This window comes from Jaculus jaculus, chromosome 13, assembly GCF_020740685.1.
Source record: "Jaculus jaculus isolate mJacJac1 chromosome 13, mJacJac1.mat.Y.cur, whole genome shotgun sequence".
Lineage (NCBI taxonomy): Eukaryota > Metazoa > Chordata > Mammalia > Rodentia > Dipodidae > Jaculus > Jaculus jaculus.
The window spans coordinates 4,025,992-4,041,599 of NC_059114.1; positions in this window are offsets into that span (position 1 = coordinate 4,025,992).

The window sequence follows — 15,608 nt, forward strand, 5'->3', positions numbered from 1 at the left end:
CTTCCAAGAGAGATGGTTCACTCAACTTTACATAATTTTCCAATTTGCTGGTATGCATCAGTAAATCTGAGATCAGTTCCTTTGACCTCATCTTGCCAAAGTTAGAAGTTTAATTTTTAACTTTACTTTTACCTTCCCTTTGTATCTCTAAGGAGAATATTAAACCTTTATGGGAACCTGTGGGCAATTTCTCATCATAGCCAACAATTATCCTCAGCTCCTTGACCCTCCCAGGAGGTCCAGCCTGGAGGAGCTGCTGAGATGGCGCTGCCACTCACCGTGATCCCCCACAATGCCATGGCTTTGTAAATGTTGCAGTCAGGTTTGCATTGCTGATAGAAATCACCTGACCAAGAGCAAGTTGTGGGAAAATAGAGTTTTATTTTGGCTTACAGGCTTGAGGAGGAAACTCCATGATGGCAGGGAAAATTTATGGCATGAGCAGAGGGTGGACACCACCTCCTGGCCAACATCAGGTGAACAAGAGGAACAGGAGAGTGTGCCAACTAGCAAGGGGGTGCTGGCTATAACACCCATAAGCCCACCCCCAACAATACACTGCCTCCGAGAGTCTTTAATTTCCAATTTCCATCAGCTGGGGAGACTAGCAATCATAATACATAAGTGTATGGGGGACACCTGAATCAGATCACCACATTCTGCCACTGGCCCCCACAAACTGATAATTATACAAGATATACAATGCATTCAGTATGACTTTAAGAGTCCCCACAGTTTTTAATCAATCCTAATTATGTTCAAACATCCTCATAATACCAAAAAATGCCCCCAAAATAACCCATAATGGCACAGAATAAACATTCACACTGCAAAAGATGGTGTTGGACATAGCAAAGAAACATTCAACAAATACAAGATTTAAACAGAACCAACATCATACTCTGTAACTCCAAGTCCAACAACTCTAGCCAGTAACAAATCTCCAAATCTGATCATTCTAACCAGCGGCAAGTCTCTGGAGTTCCAATTCCACCCTTGCAGCTAGGGTACTCACAGTCCTTGAAAAGTTCATCTGGGGCCGGCAGCTCCTCGGCAGCCACCTCACAGTCCTAGCATCTCCAATCCACTGCAACCCACGGTTCATCCTCATGGCTCAATTGGGTGTCCATGCAGACATCCAGCAAACCTGCTTCACACTGCCCATTTCCAAAACACAAGACTGGGTTGCAAATTCAATGACCCTCTCTTCCCTGTTATTCTTATACTCCATAATACCAGGTAGGGGGCCAATTTGTTAATCCAGGGAGGAATAAAATAGACGTTGAAGAATAGGATGCTCCTTCAGCATTCAGACTCTTTCAAAAGACTGCATTTTTTCTGTTGCCCCAATGCATGTCAGCTGGTCCAATCCCAATGGTTGTAAACACTCATACAGTTGCAGCTGAACAGACAAGTTTTGGCCCAAAGATTTCATTTTTTCTGCGCCATAGCCCTCTGCTCACATCAATCTGTTCCTACACAAAGCGACCCTGCACAAGTTCTCAGAACATGGGCATGACAGCAAGCCTCTCACACAAACTGCTTCTAGCCCAGTCCAGGCAAAGCTCTTATTCACCCTCATCAGCCAAACTTCATAGTGCACAGTTCTTACTGCATTCAGGTCTTTCAACTCTAACCAGAATAGTCCATCAAACTGTACTTACAGTTCTGCAAGGCATCTCTTAGGCCAAGGTTTTGAATCCTTCCACATTCCTCTTGAAAATCAGCTCCAAAAAGCCAAAGCCACACAGTCAGGTGTCTAGCAGCAACCCCACTTCTGGTCCCACTTCACTGTTGCAGTCAGGTTTGCATTGCTGGAAGAAATCACCCAACCAAGAGCAGCTTGTGGGGAAAAAAAGAGTTTTATTTTTGCTTACAGGCTCAAGGGAGAAGCTCCATGATGGCATGAGAAAACAGTGACATGAAAAGTGTGGACATCACCTCCTGGCCAACATCAGGTGGACAACAGGAACAGGAGATTATGTCAAAACTAGCAAGGGAGCACTGGCTGTAACACCCATAAGCCTGCCCCCAACAATACACTGCCACCAGGAGGCTTTAATTTCCAATTGCCATCATCTGGGGAGACTAACATTCAGAATACTTAGGTTTATGGGTGTGGTGGTTTGATTCAGGTGTCCCCCATAAACTTAGGTGTTCTGAATACTAGGTTCCCAGCTGATGGATATTTGGGAATTAATGCCTCCTAGAGAGAGTATATTGTTGGGGGCGGGCTTATGGATATTATAGCCAGTTTCCCCTTGCCATTGTTCGGCACACTCTCCTGTTGCTATGGTCCACTTTATGTTGGCCAGACCATCGTTTTCCCCTGCCATCGTGGAGCTTCCCCTCAAGCCTATAAGCCAAAATAAATCTCTTTTTACCCAGAAGCTGCTCTTGGTCGGCTTATTTCTACCAGCAATGTGAACCGGACTGCAACAATGGGGGACACCCAAGTCCAAACACCACAGTAAATATCCCATGGGTTTATTCCTCCTTTTCTGTTTGTTCTTTCTCTGCCTCCTTCACTTTTTTTGTCCTTTGTCTCTCTCCTTCTCCTCTTCCTTCATTCCCCAGGGGTCATACCTCTTTGACAGTCCAGAGATATGTACATTTTATCATGTCATATATTCTGAAACATGTGACTTTTGCAAGGAATCTGTGAGTTTTTCTACTTTAGCTACTATCTTCTTGCCAAGCCTAGAGCATTTCTTAAAACATTTCTGCCAGGCTGGAGAGATGGCTTAGCGGTTAAGCGCTTGCCTGTGAAGCCTAAGGACCCTGGTTTGAGGCTCAGTTCCCCAGGTCCCACGTTAGCCAGATGCACAAGGGGGCGCATGCGTCTGGAGTTCATTTGCAGAGGCTGGAAGCCCTGGCACGCCCATTCTCTCTCTCTCCCTCTATCTGTCTTTCTCTCTGTGTCTGTCGCTCTCAAATAAATAAATAAAAATTTTTAAAAAAAAACATTTCTGTCATGTATTTGTGTGTGTGCATGTGTGTATTGGGGCATGTATGTGTGTAAGTGCGTGTGTGTGCATGTGTGGATTTGTCACATCCTTGCCCCATGTGAAGCTTCAGTCCACACCTGACTAAGCCCCCTCTTCCATTTAAAATCATCCCTGTCCAGCATACCCAGCCTCTTCCTGCTGCGCCTTCTCTACTTTTACTCTGGACTTTTAAGAGCAATGCCTTGATCAGGGCTATGCCTATGATAAGCACTGGGCACGAGGCAGTTATGTATCTGGTGAAAAGTGAAGGAATGAGCCACGTGCCATCCATCCTGGGCTTTAGGCAAAGTCTATCTAACTGCCATGACCATCGTAAAGAGGCATGGTGGCACACGCCTTTAATCCCAGCACTTGGGAGGCAGAGGTAGAAGGATCATCATGAGTTCAAGGCCACCCTGAGACTACACAGTGAATTCCAGGTCAGCCTGAGCTAGAGTAAGACCCTACCTCAAAAACCAAAAAAAAAGAAATCATACAATTTTTAAATACCTGTCCCTTTAAAGCAAAAATATTTTTTTAAGCAGCCATCTTCATGAACTGAAATTGTTAAAATTGAATGGAAATACAAAATATTTATCTTAAGGTATATAAAAAGTACAAATACCTGCACAGAAAAGGTAAATGCATATCTTGAGTTTGTCTATGTCCAAATGTGATGGTCTCTGACTACCACAAGTGACCCTGACTTGAGCTGTAAAAGAATTTCCAAATGAGCCCATCTGCTCACTAAGATATTTCCATGTTTAAGAACCTTTTTAGTAAGGCATTTGGCCCAGTTTTATGACTCTAAATTACCATGGCTTCAAGTTAGTTTTTGTAAACTGGGATTCCCTGATGAAGAAAGTAAAAAAAAAAAAAAATCAATCTTTACAATAAAGGGATATTTAAAATAAAACCCTACCATCCTGCTCCATTTTCAGAGCTGAAATTCTAAAACTGTAATTTATTCATCCCAATACATTAAAAACCCGGCTTTAACACTGACATACAAATTTATACACATTATCCTTTTGTGCAAGTATATAATAATCATAATGTAAAATTAGTACATTATAATTAAATGCCCTTTTTTTCTTGGCATTTTCTATGACAGAATCATCCTAGGAAGCTTTCCTTTCATCTTACTATATTATTTCCTTCTATAGAAAAATTTTAATACAATGTGGTTTTAAGAGAAATGTCTGAAAGACTTAGTTATTCAGGCCCTGATTTTTAAGTAGGTTCTAAGGGAATCATCTCCAAGGTGAGACATGGCTTCTATTTAACTGTTAAAATGGGTAGACATTTTAGATATGCTCATCAGGGAGATATTAAGCAACTTGGTGTATGACATTATTCAAAAAGAATCTCTGTCTTCTTTGGTCCATCTTTAGTCCATGTTCTATAGATCTTTTGGGGTAGAACTGTATCTTGCCACTTCTGCTACCACTCACCATTTTTGACATAGTTAAAAGAAATGACCAAGATCTACTTTAATGACAGAAAGTTTCCCAGGGAAATAAATGACATGCAATGAGAAGGAATAAATCACCTGTAGACTTAGTTGCCTAATTTAATCAAATCACTCACCTGCTACTGACCTCTTGCTGGGAGTTTTTCATACACATACAATATTTTCACACACATACACACATACATATTTATGTCTGTTCCATTCTCCATGGTTGCTATGGTGAGGCTCAGACAAACATGCTGTCCACTGATTCCCACAGTAACGAAGTTCAGAATCACAGCGAGTCCATAACAAGAGGAACAAAAGCCTGAGATGGGGAAGTAGAACAGATAGTCTCAGTTATAAAAGCACTTTAAATAAACATACACATCTGGGGCTGGAGAGATGGCTTAGTGGTGAAGCACTTTCCTGTGAAGCCTAAGGACCCTGGTTCAAGGCTCAATTCCCCAGGACCCATGTTAGCCAGATGCACAAGGAGGCACATGTGTCTGGAGTTTGTTGCAGTGGCCGGAGACCCTGGCACACCCATTCTCTCTCTCTCTCTCTCTCTCTCTGCCTATCTCTCTGTCTGTCGCTATCAAATAAATTTTTAAAAAGATACACATCTGGAATCCAATATATAAATAAAAATTCTGTTTATCCAAATGGCCTTTGAGAAATTACTAAGAAGATGTGTGACCTACATGATAGTCCCACATTACTACAAAATATAGTTCCAATTGGAATGACCAATTAATGTAAGACAGTTTGCCAAATATTTTGGCTCATGTCCATGGTAAAGGGACCCTGCTTTATTATTCAAACACATAAGGCAGAGTCTCACATTTTCATGTTGCAAAGAAAAGTCACATTTACAAAATACAATTGCATGTTGAAATAGTATCAAGCTATGAACACAGTGTTGGCGTGAAACCAAGAAAAGTCGCCAGTGGAAGAAAACTTAAAGTCCAGAAATAGATATGCACTCAATGTTAAATATTTCTGAATGAAACGTGCTAATGTGATTCAGTAGAGAAAAGTAAATTCTGCCTTGAAGAATACAATTTTCCAAACAGAAATAAGAATATTAATTCACCAAAAAAAAAGACTTGTACAGAAAAATGTGTTGCAGCTTTACTCTAAAAAGCAGAAAGAGGGGCTGGAGAGATTGCACAATGGATAAAGGCACTTCCTTGCAAAGACTGATGCTCTGGGTTCAAATCCCCAGTGCCCATATAAAGACAGATACATAGAGTGGCACCTGTGTGTGCAGTTTGTTTGCAGTGCGAGGGGGGGGGGGCTGGTGGGCCCCTTATGTCTACCTACCTTTCTCTCTCCCTGTCTCTACCTCTGTCTATATAGATTTGCCCATTCATGTCTGTATCTCCAAAATTAATGAATAAATATTTTTTTAAATTTATTTATTTATTTATTTGAGAGCGACAGACACAGAGAGAAAGACAGATAGAGGGAGAAAGAGGGAATGGGCGCGCCAGGGCTTCCAGCCTCTGCAAACGAACTCCAGACGCGTGCGCCCCCTTGTGCATCTGGCTAACGTGGGACCTGGGGAACCGAGCCTCGAACCGGGGTCCTTAGGCTTCACAGGCAAGCACTTAACCGCTAAGCCATCTCTCCAGCCTGAATAAATATTTTTTAAAAAAAAATCATAAGCAGCCAGGTTCGTTGGCACATGCTTTTGTTCCATCACTCAGAAGCCTGAAGTAGGAAGATCACCTTGATTTCGGGCTTAACCTGGGGCTACAGAGTGGGTTTCAGGTGAAGTAGAGTCAGAGTGGACCATGCCTCAAAAATAAAACCCAGGATGTTGGGCTGGAGAGATGGCTTAGCGGTTACACGCTTGCCTGTGAAGCCTAAGGATCCCGGTTCAAGGCTCGACTCCCCAGAACCCACGTTAGCCAGATGCACAAAGGGGCGCACGCGTCTGGAGATTGTTTTCAGTGGCTGGAGGCGCTGGTGTGCCCATTCTCTCTCCCTCTCTCTATCTGCCTCCTCTCTGTCTTTCACTCTCAAATAAATGAATAAAAATAAAAATAAATTTTAAAAAACCCAGGATGTTTAGAAGAAGGTATATTAATGCCAAGCATGCCACTCCGAATTAATAGCGAAGTCATCCCTGATACACATCAACCTGGATTAATCTGAACAAAAACTTGCTGTGCTAAAGATACTGTGTACCAAAGCCTGTTTACTGTAGGAATCTATCTATTTTGATGACATTTGAACACAGGTCAAAAAATTATCAACATAGTGCCCTCCATCTCCAGAGTAAGCAAAGGGATCTCTCTCATCTGTGAATCTCTCCAACTGCCCCATCTCTGAGTTCTACACCTAGATTGAAAGGGCTCATGTGAATAGATTAGTCTGATCTACATGATTTTTCTTTTAAGTTAAGATTATCAGGTTGCAGATCATGATGACATCATAAAACTGCTTTAAGCTGCACCAAGCTTTGTGCCTACCTAAGTACCTGTGAGAGAATAAGTATGTATCAGGACCCAGAAATTTTATGTGCAGTCTTGAAATTTTGCCTACAGTAACCAACTGCATTATCTTTTCTTTCATTATTGTGGCAAATGCCTACAAAAACAACCTAAGGAGGGAAGGGTTTGCTTGGTCATGGCTCAAGGACACAGCCCGTCGTGGAGGGAGGCTGGGCGGCAGGAGGAGGAGGCAGCCGGCCCTTGCGCCTGTGGTCAGGAAGGAGAGAGGACGGCAGCCCGGGCTCAGCCTGCTGTCTCCTCCAGCTCCGTGCAGGACCCCGGCCTCGCACAGTGCGGCCGCACGGAGGTGACTGCTCCTTTAACCTGACGCAGACACTCCCTCACAGACGTGCCCGGAGAGTTTTCTCCTAGGTGATTCTCCATCTGATCAGGTTGGCAATGGATTTAATCATCACATCCATCCTCTGGCCCCTAAAGACATGAAACTAGATGTGTATCTACTCACTACTACCGCTAGACACCCAGCAGTGAAACTCATACATCCTGTTCTCATAATGTTCTGCTCCGATGGCCTAGATGCCCTAGTTTCAGAGGGAAAAGGTCTGTGTTTGGAAAGACTCTGAGCTCTATCATCTGTGTCCATGGCTCAAAGGCTTGAGGAATTTTGGGGGCTATCTTGAAATTTTGTTTTTTTACCTAATACCTATGATTCACTAAGAGTTTCTGTTATGAATAAATTGTCCCTATAAAGAATTTTTTCTAAATCTTTTGATCATATACTTTTTCTCTTTTAATGATTTTTCTATTGATCATATAGTTTTGACTCTGTCTCTCTGTGTGTCTCTCTCTCTCTGTCTCTCTCTCTATAGATAGATAGATAGATAGATAGATAGATAGATAGATAGATAGATAGACAGATAGAGATAGAGATAGATAGATATAGATATATAATTTATTTTATTTATCTGAGAGAGAAAGAGAAAGAGGCGGGGGAGGGGGGAGAGAGGGAGAGAATGGGCATGTCAGGGCCTCCAGCAACTGCAAACAAACTCCAGATAGATGTGTGCGCCCCCTTGTGAATCTGGCTTACATGGGTTCTGAAGAGTCAAACCTGGATCCTTTGGTTTTGCAGGCAAATGCCTTAACTGCCAAGCCATCCAGCCCTAGTTGTGACTTTTAATGAATTTGTTTTCTAATATTAGACATTCCTCCATTCCTAAGATAAACCCATCTGAGCCTCATGGAATTTTAAAAAGTTTAAATTTGAACACAGATGGGAGGGAATTAAAAATTATTTTAAAAATCGGGACTTCCGGTTAAGATGGCAGCATAGGTACCACACCAAAGCAGCCTAGGGGGGAAAAATAGACCAAAAAAACTCAGCAAAATACACACTTTTACTAAAAAGTGAGGTGTATAGGAAGTTGAGGCGGCAGCAGGGAAGTAGAAGAGTTATAGAGCATCCAGAGCCTGCACAGACGGGAAAGCGGCTCCAGCAGCTCGGCCAAACGCCGCAGCCGCGGCGCAGCAGAAAGCCGCCGGACTCCGCTCGAGCCGCGGGAAAAGCCAGGTGCGGGATTTTCCCCTCACACCGCGCTCTCCGCAACTCGGGAAACGTGAGGGGAGAGCGGCAGCGAGCAACGGAGGAGCAGACCGCGAGGTAGAAGAACACGTGGAGCAGCGAGACAACCAGAGCAGCCGCGGCTCCCTCCCCTCCCCCACCGCCTGAGCCCAGCTCCCGCGAACAGAGCAGCGGCCTGGGACCCAGCCACGCCAACTTGGACTGACAACGGGACCCAAGCAGGAGCAGAGTTCAGCAGCAGTATCAGCGGCTCCAGCACCGGTACCAGCGGCCCCAGCAGCAGCGGACCCAGGAGTGGCAGCAGCAGCAGACTCAGCAGCAGCAGCTTCAGGGGGAGCAGTGGCGGTGGTCACAGCAGCAGCAGCTTCAGCAGCACTGGTGACTCCAGCAGTGGCAACTACAGCAGCAGCAGAGGCAGCAGCAGCGGCTCGGTTTGCCCCGTAGGAAAAGCAAGTGCCCAGCTCCAGAAATCAGAACAGCAGCCCGACGACCCAGGCAGCAACTTGACTGAGACCAAAATCACCCAAGGTAACTGAGATTGCACCAGGGAAGGGTCTCACTTGGTCACAAGCTGACTTGGATCCCTCAACAGACCAGAAATCTAAACCTCTTTGTTGATAGAGGATCTGGTCATTATAATAACTACTCTTGCATACATACTCGGGGCTGTTTTTGATTGAATGTGTACAGTGTTTAGTTAAATGTTAGAATCTACCTGTATTTTATTCCACTCAGCCTGCTTGAATACTCCTATAGCAGGGAAACTCAACCCCTAAGAACATCTTTGTAGATACTCTGAGAGTCTTAAGAGCTACACCTAACACCTTAAGGTCCTACCCTGAAAATATATTACATCAAATCAATTGATACAGCTAAGAATACACAGCTAGCTAGAAAATCCAAGCATTAACTTAATCCAAGATGCAAAAATATATACATTATAACACAAGAAACACTAAAAAGCAAGACGATATAAATCCACCTAAAAGTATTAATGCATCAGAAATGTCCTCCAGTGAGAAAGAGTTAGAGGAAATGCCTGAGAAAGAGTTCAAAAGAATAATTATAAATATGTTCAAAGAGGTCAAAGAACACATGAAAACAATCAAAGAGGAAATCAAAGGAATCAAAGAAGAGGCAGGACACCAATTTAATGAAATAAAGAAGGCAATACAAGACATAAATAGGGAAATAGAAATAATAAAGAAAAACCAGTCAGAATTACTAGCAATGAAGAACACAGTTAATGAAATAAAAAACTCTGTAGAAAATCTCACCAGTAGGATGGATGAGGGAGAGGACAGAATATCTAAGCTAGAAGACCAGGTGGCAGACCTAATGCAGTCCAACAAAGAGAAAGACAAGCTTATAAAAATCGGGTATTGAGGGCTGAAGATATGGCTTAGTGGTTAAGCACTTGCCTGTGAAGTCTAAGGACCCCAGTTCAAGTCGTGATTCCACAGGACACATGTTTGCCAGATGCACAAGGGGGCGCACGCATCTGGAGTTCGCTTGCAGTGGCTGGAAGCCCTGGCACACCCATTCTCTCTCTCTTTCTCTTTACCTGCCTTTCTCGCTCTGTCTGTCGCTCTCAAATAAATAAATAAATAACGAACCAAAAAGATTTTAAATCGGGTATTGAGTTTTATACAAGAAGGAACACAATATTTTTTATTATTATTATTTGAGAGCAACAGACACAGAGAGAAAGACAGAGGGAGAGAGAGGGAATGGGTGCGCCAGGGCTTCTAGCCTCTGCAAACGAACTCCAGACGCATGCGCCCCCTGTGCATCTGGCTAACGTAGGACCTGGGGAACTGAGCCTCGAACCGGGGTCCTTAAGCTTCACAGGCAAGCGCTTAACCACTAAGCCATCTCTCCAGCCCCCACAATTTTTATTAATTACTAACTTATTATATGAAGCAAACACTTAAATTCATTGTTTTTTTCTTTGTTACTTGGGTTAGTATAGCATTAAAAGAAAGGATTAGACCACAGTATTAATTAGTATTGTCCTTAACCTGCCCCTGTTCATACAGTTTCTTTTAGACTATTAAGTAAGCACCCAGATCTTATGCATTCAGCAATGAAGTGACTCAGGGCATCCTGCTACAGGTTGTGTCCTCCTTAAGGATGGACCCAAAGTGGAGAGTATTTTTGTGACATTCTCCCTGTGTTAAACCCATGAAAATGGGAGCCTTGAATTTTTTTTTTTTTTTTTTTTTTTAGGATGATCTGATTTTTTTCAACCTCTTTTCCTGAATATTTCTCTTGAGATAGGATCTTAGGTAACCTAGGCTAAACTCCACCTCACTGTGTAGCTAAGGACAACCTCAGATTTCTGGCCCTCCTGCCTCTACGTCCCCAGTGCTGGTGTGCAGGCACATGCCACCATCCCGAGTTCATGCGGTGGGGACATTTATCTCGGTGTTGCTCATGCTGGGAGAGTGCTGTATCAATCGAGCTTCTTCGCCTCAGTCCTCTCCTGAACCTTCTAAGACTTTGTGTTTCCACAGAAAGGTTCTCTCCCATGCCTCATATGAGGTATGTTGAGGATAATCCTGTGTAATGGGCTGTGTTACCTTTGCTGATTTTCCATCAGATGTCTCTCTTCTTGTGGGGCAGCTTTGGTCTCCATCCATTGTGGGTGCAAAACTCACTGAGCTGAGAGTATCAGAAGACAGCAACTGGCCAAGTACCTAGAACTCAGCTGTGATTTAAAATCTGGATCAAAGGGCAGCTAGCTCCAATCCACTCATGCCCTCCCAACTTTGCTAAGGACCCCAGTTGACATTCACTTATATAATATTTTAATTCACTTAATGTTTATAGAATATTTGATGGGTCAGTGGTTAAGTTGCTTGCCAGCAAAGCTTAGAGACCCAGGTTCAATTTCCCAGTACCCACATAGAGTCAGATTCACAAAGTGATACATGAATCTAGGGTTTGTTTTCAGTGACACTGTGACCTTTGGATGCCCATTCTCTCTGTGTGTCTTTGTACTTGCAAATAAATAAAAAGTTTTAAAAAGAATATTTGAAAATTGAGTAGAACAAATACCCCAGAAGAATTTAGTGACTAGTGAAAATACCCCTCAAGAGCATGACAAAAATAAAGATTTTTATAAGAGAAACAAAAAAAAAATGAAGTAATTTCTTGCCAGTGTAATAATCCTATGAGGCATACTAAAAGAAAGCCTCCAGGCAGAAAAGGCTGCCAATGGTTAGAAATGTATATGGGAGTAAGAGATTGCTTTTTTTTTTTTTTCTTTCTGGAACCAAATATAAGGAAACCTGAATTAATCCCATGCTCCAATGTGACAACAATTTCATGATTTTATAATTACAGAGCAAATACACCTAGACACTGTTCAAATGCACTGGAGAAAAACACCAGGTGGATGGTTACAGAAAATGGGGGACATTACGCTGTTAGGCTTCAGACACTGCCTGATGACATGTTCAGCCTTCAGGATGGTGGAAGTCACCAGCTCTGTTCATAGATTCCAAACGGACTCATAGTCACCCATGTCAGGTCACACACAGAGATGGGTGTGACAGCTCACCATCTAAGGGGCTAAGACAGCCCAAGATAATTTGGCTGTAATATTCCAGCCACTCCAAAATCAGATGCAGGTGCCATCCTGAAAGTTCGGTTTCCTGACACTTACAGAAATACCCAGCATGCCTTACGCATCAGACACGCCTCTGAGAAGTAGACTGGACTTTCCTAGGAACCTGTTGGCAGTTTCATGGATTAGTAAACACATGTCCTTAGCTTCTCCACCCACCCAGACTTTTCTCAGAGGCTGTCCCACACTCTGAGCATCTCTAACCTCCTGGGATCGTCACTGAAACTCGAGGCTTGGGAATTTCAACCCTGGCTCACACTGCGGCATCAAAGCAGAGCCTGGAGCCATGGTTGCATTGCAGAACACCATTTCCCGCATTTCTTAAGCCCCCCAAACCTGTCCCAAGTGGGTATCAAATTTATAAATCCATCCGGAACTTGTTTGACCTTGATCTTTTGCGGTGGGACTTCCTTCAGCGCTCTTCCTCCTTTCAAGATTGTGAGTTCCTACTAGCTTGGGACTCCCATAGCTTAGGCTTCCCCCTCAGGACATCTTTCCCATTGTTCCAATGCAAAACAGTTGGCCCATCTTTTATGGCAATAATTTCTCTAAAAGTTGCAGCTTAAGCAGTCTAAAACCAGTCTTTGTGCCTGTTACTTTAAACTTGCTTAAGGTTATAAAACCCATGGAAAAATACCAGGAGCCAAAAACAGCCCCCAGATGCAGACAGGCAGACAGCCTTGTGACCCCCAGATGCAGACAGGCATGACCATAAACCCCGCCTAATGTACTATAGATAACCCTGTCAGGATGTTTCCGAGAAGAAAACAAATAAAAGGATCACCACCGACTCCAAGTCTATTAATAAGTAACCAGTAACCAGTGCTGGGACTGAAATCATGCTTCTGCTTCTGTAAACCTGCTTCTGCTCTCCCTAACCCTATAAAAAGAGACCCTTCCCCTTGCCCGGCGTGCTCAGCCTCTCGAAGGACTGGAGTGCCCGCAGGCGCCTGTGTGAACAATAAAGCTGCCTCTTGCCTTTGCATCCAGTGGCTCGGTCTTGGTTCTTGGGCGCGGGTCTCCCACCACAGAAGGTTCCCCCTCCCCCGGGGAATCTTACAAAGGTGTTTTTTTTTGTGTCCACTTTATATCTTTCTGTACTATGATTTCTTACACAATATGTACCAGTCCATTGCTTTTAAATTTAATTCTACTCAAGTTCTCGGGACATGGGCAAGACACTGTCAGCCTCAGGCCCTGTCCAGACAAGGTCTTTTTAGTCCCCTATGAAGCCTCATGAGCTAGGTTTGCACAGTCCACAATTCTCTCTACACAGCAACCTTTCGAATTATCTCTAGAATAGTCTATAAAGCTGTGCTTGCTATCCCTATAAAACTTCTCTAATGCTAAATTCAAAATCATTCCATATTTCCTCCTACAAATCGGTTCCCAAAGACCAAAAACCATATGATTGGACTCACTGTAGAAATGACCCCATTTCTAGTATCAGTTTTCCCTATCAGTTACCTACTTGTTGCCAAGACAAAATGTCAACCAGAAGGAGATTGTTGTAGGAAAGAGTTTATTCTAGGCTTTTTATTTCAAATAAAAGTTTCAGCAGAGCAGAGCAGGCAGCTGGGGTGTCCCATTTCCACACAAAGCAGGAGGGAAGTTGTTTAATTAGATAGCTCTCAGCTCCCAGGAGGTATGAACTAATCCACCCAAAGATCTACCCCCAAGCAATGCACCTCCTCCAGGATCCACCTACTCGGAAGACTTAATCACAAAAAGTGAGCTATGGGGGACATTTTAAATTCAAACCACCACAGGTAAACACGAGCCAAACACACTTTGCTTCTGGCTGTACATGGGTGCTGGGGAACCAAACAGGGGCTAGCAGTCTTTGCAAGCACGTTCCTTTAATCACGGAGCCATCTCCCTAGCACAGGAGCACACTTACCCTGAAACTGGACTGACCATTTACTAGCATCTGAGCTCTGAATCAGAAATTTCTGACTATGGCTAATTTGTTAATATGTTGAAGCATGACTACTTTATCATACATGTTAAGTGCCTAGTAAATATTTGGCACTTAGCAGATACCTCATACATTGAGGATAGTTGTTTGGTTTGTTTGTTTGTTTGTTTTTAAGCTAAGGAAATGTGAGATCAGGAGTGGTTGTCCACGTGTGTAGTCTTAGTGCTTAGGAAGCTGAGGCAGGAGAATGATGAACTTGAGGCAAGCCTTGTTACATAGCAAATGCCAAAACAAGCCTGAGCTTCATAGTGAGACCTTGTATTTATAAAAGGGAGATAAACTGGAAGGACAAAGAGAAGGAGAAAAAGAGCAGGAGAAGGGAGAAGAAGAGTGAGATTAAGAAAATGATAGGAGGAGGAGAGGAGGATGAAGAGAAGGAAAAGAAGTTGGGAGAGGAAAATAGAAGCAGGAGAGTGGATCTGGGAGAAATGGTGAGAGGAATGCTTAGGAGGGGGCAGGGCTAGAAGGAGAAGAATAAGAGAAAGAGTAAGAGGAGGAGAAATGGAAGAAATTGGGAGAGGAGGAGGAACACGGAAAAGAGAAGAAAGGAGGAATACAAAGAAGAGAGAAGATGAAACAAGAAAAGGAGAAGAGAATGCATCGAAACCTCCTTTATACTCAGGACTTTGAAGTCACTCAGCTGCAGTGTTGACTCTTCCCAAGTCTTGATGGTATGCATCCTGATGGGCTCCAGAACACTTCAACTATTTGCTGCCACTGCTGGCATCTTCTGTAGCTTTCTGGAAAAGAGTCACTTTTAAAAACAGCTTCATGGAGTTTGGGTTCCCAGAATCCTCCTCCATGGACAGGAGAACAGCTTCATGGACTTTGGGCTCCCGGAACCCTCCTCAGTGGACAGGAGAAGAGCTGTGTGGACTTTGGGCTCCTGGAACTATCCTCAGTGGACAGGAGAACAGCTTCATGGACTTTGGGCTCCTGGAACCCTCCCCACTGGACGGGAAAACAACTTCATGGACTTTTGGCTCTTGGAACCCTCCTCAGTGGACGGGAAACAGCTTCATGGACTTTGGGCTCCTGGAACCCTCCCCACTGGACGGGAAAACAGCTTCATGGACTTTGGGCTCCTGGTGCAGGACTTTGGTCCACAGTCCTTTTCCTCATTACCAGGCTTCTTTTCCTGAAAGTGCTCTGAGTTCTGGACACCACTGTCCTATAATTCCAAGTCTTTCTCCTGTGGTTGTGACATTCTCTTTTGCTTGGTGAGAAATCATTCTCCTGCCCCTGATGCTTTTACCATGGTAACAGAATAAAGAACAAGATGCTTCGAAGTTCAAACACACCTCTGATTTCCATTGCTCACAGTTATATAATTAATCTTGTCCTTCCCCATAGAAATCTCCAGACATGATGTAATCTTCAGTATTACATAGCCCACGTCACTGAGGTGACTCTGAAAGGAAATCCAGCTTCAGTTTGATGGCTAAAGAGTCAATCAGGTACAAAAGAGAATGGTCACTGAGGGCCAGCGATGACCCTGAGAATCACACGACTCAC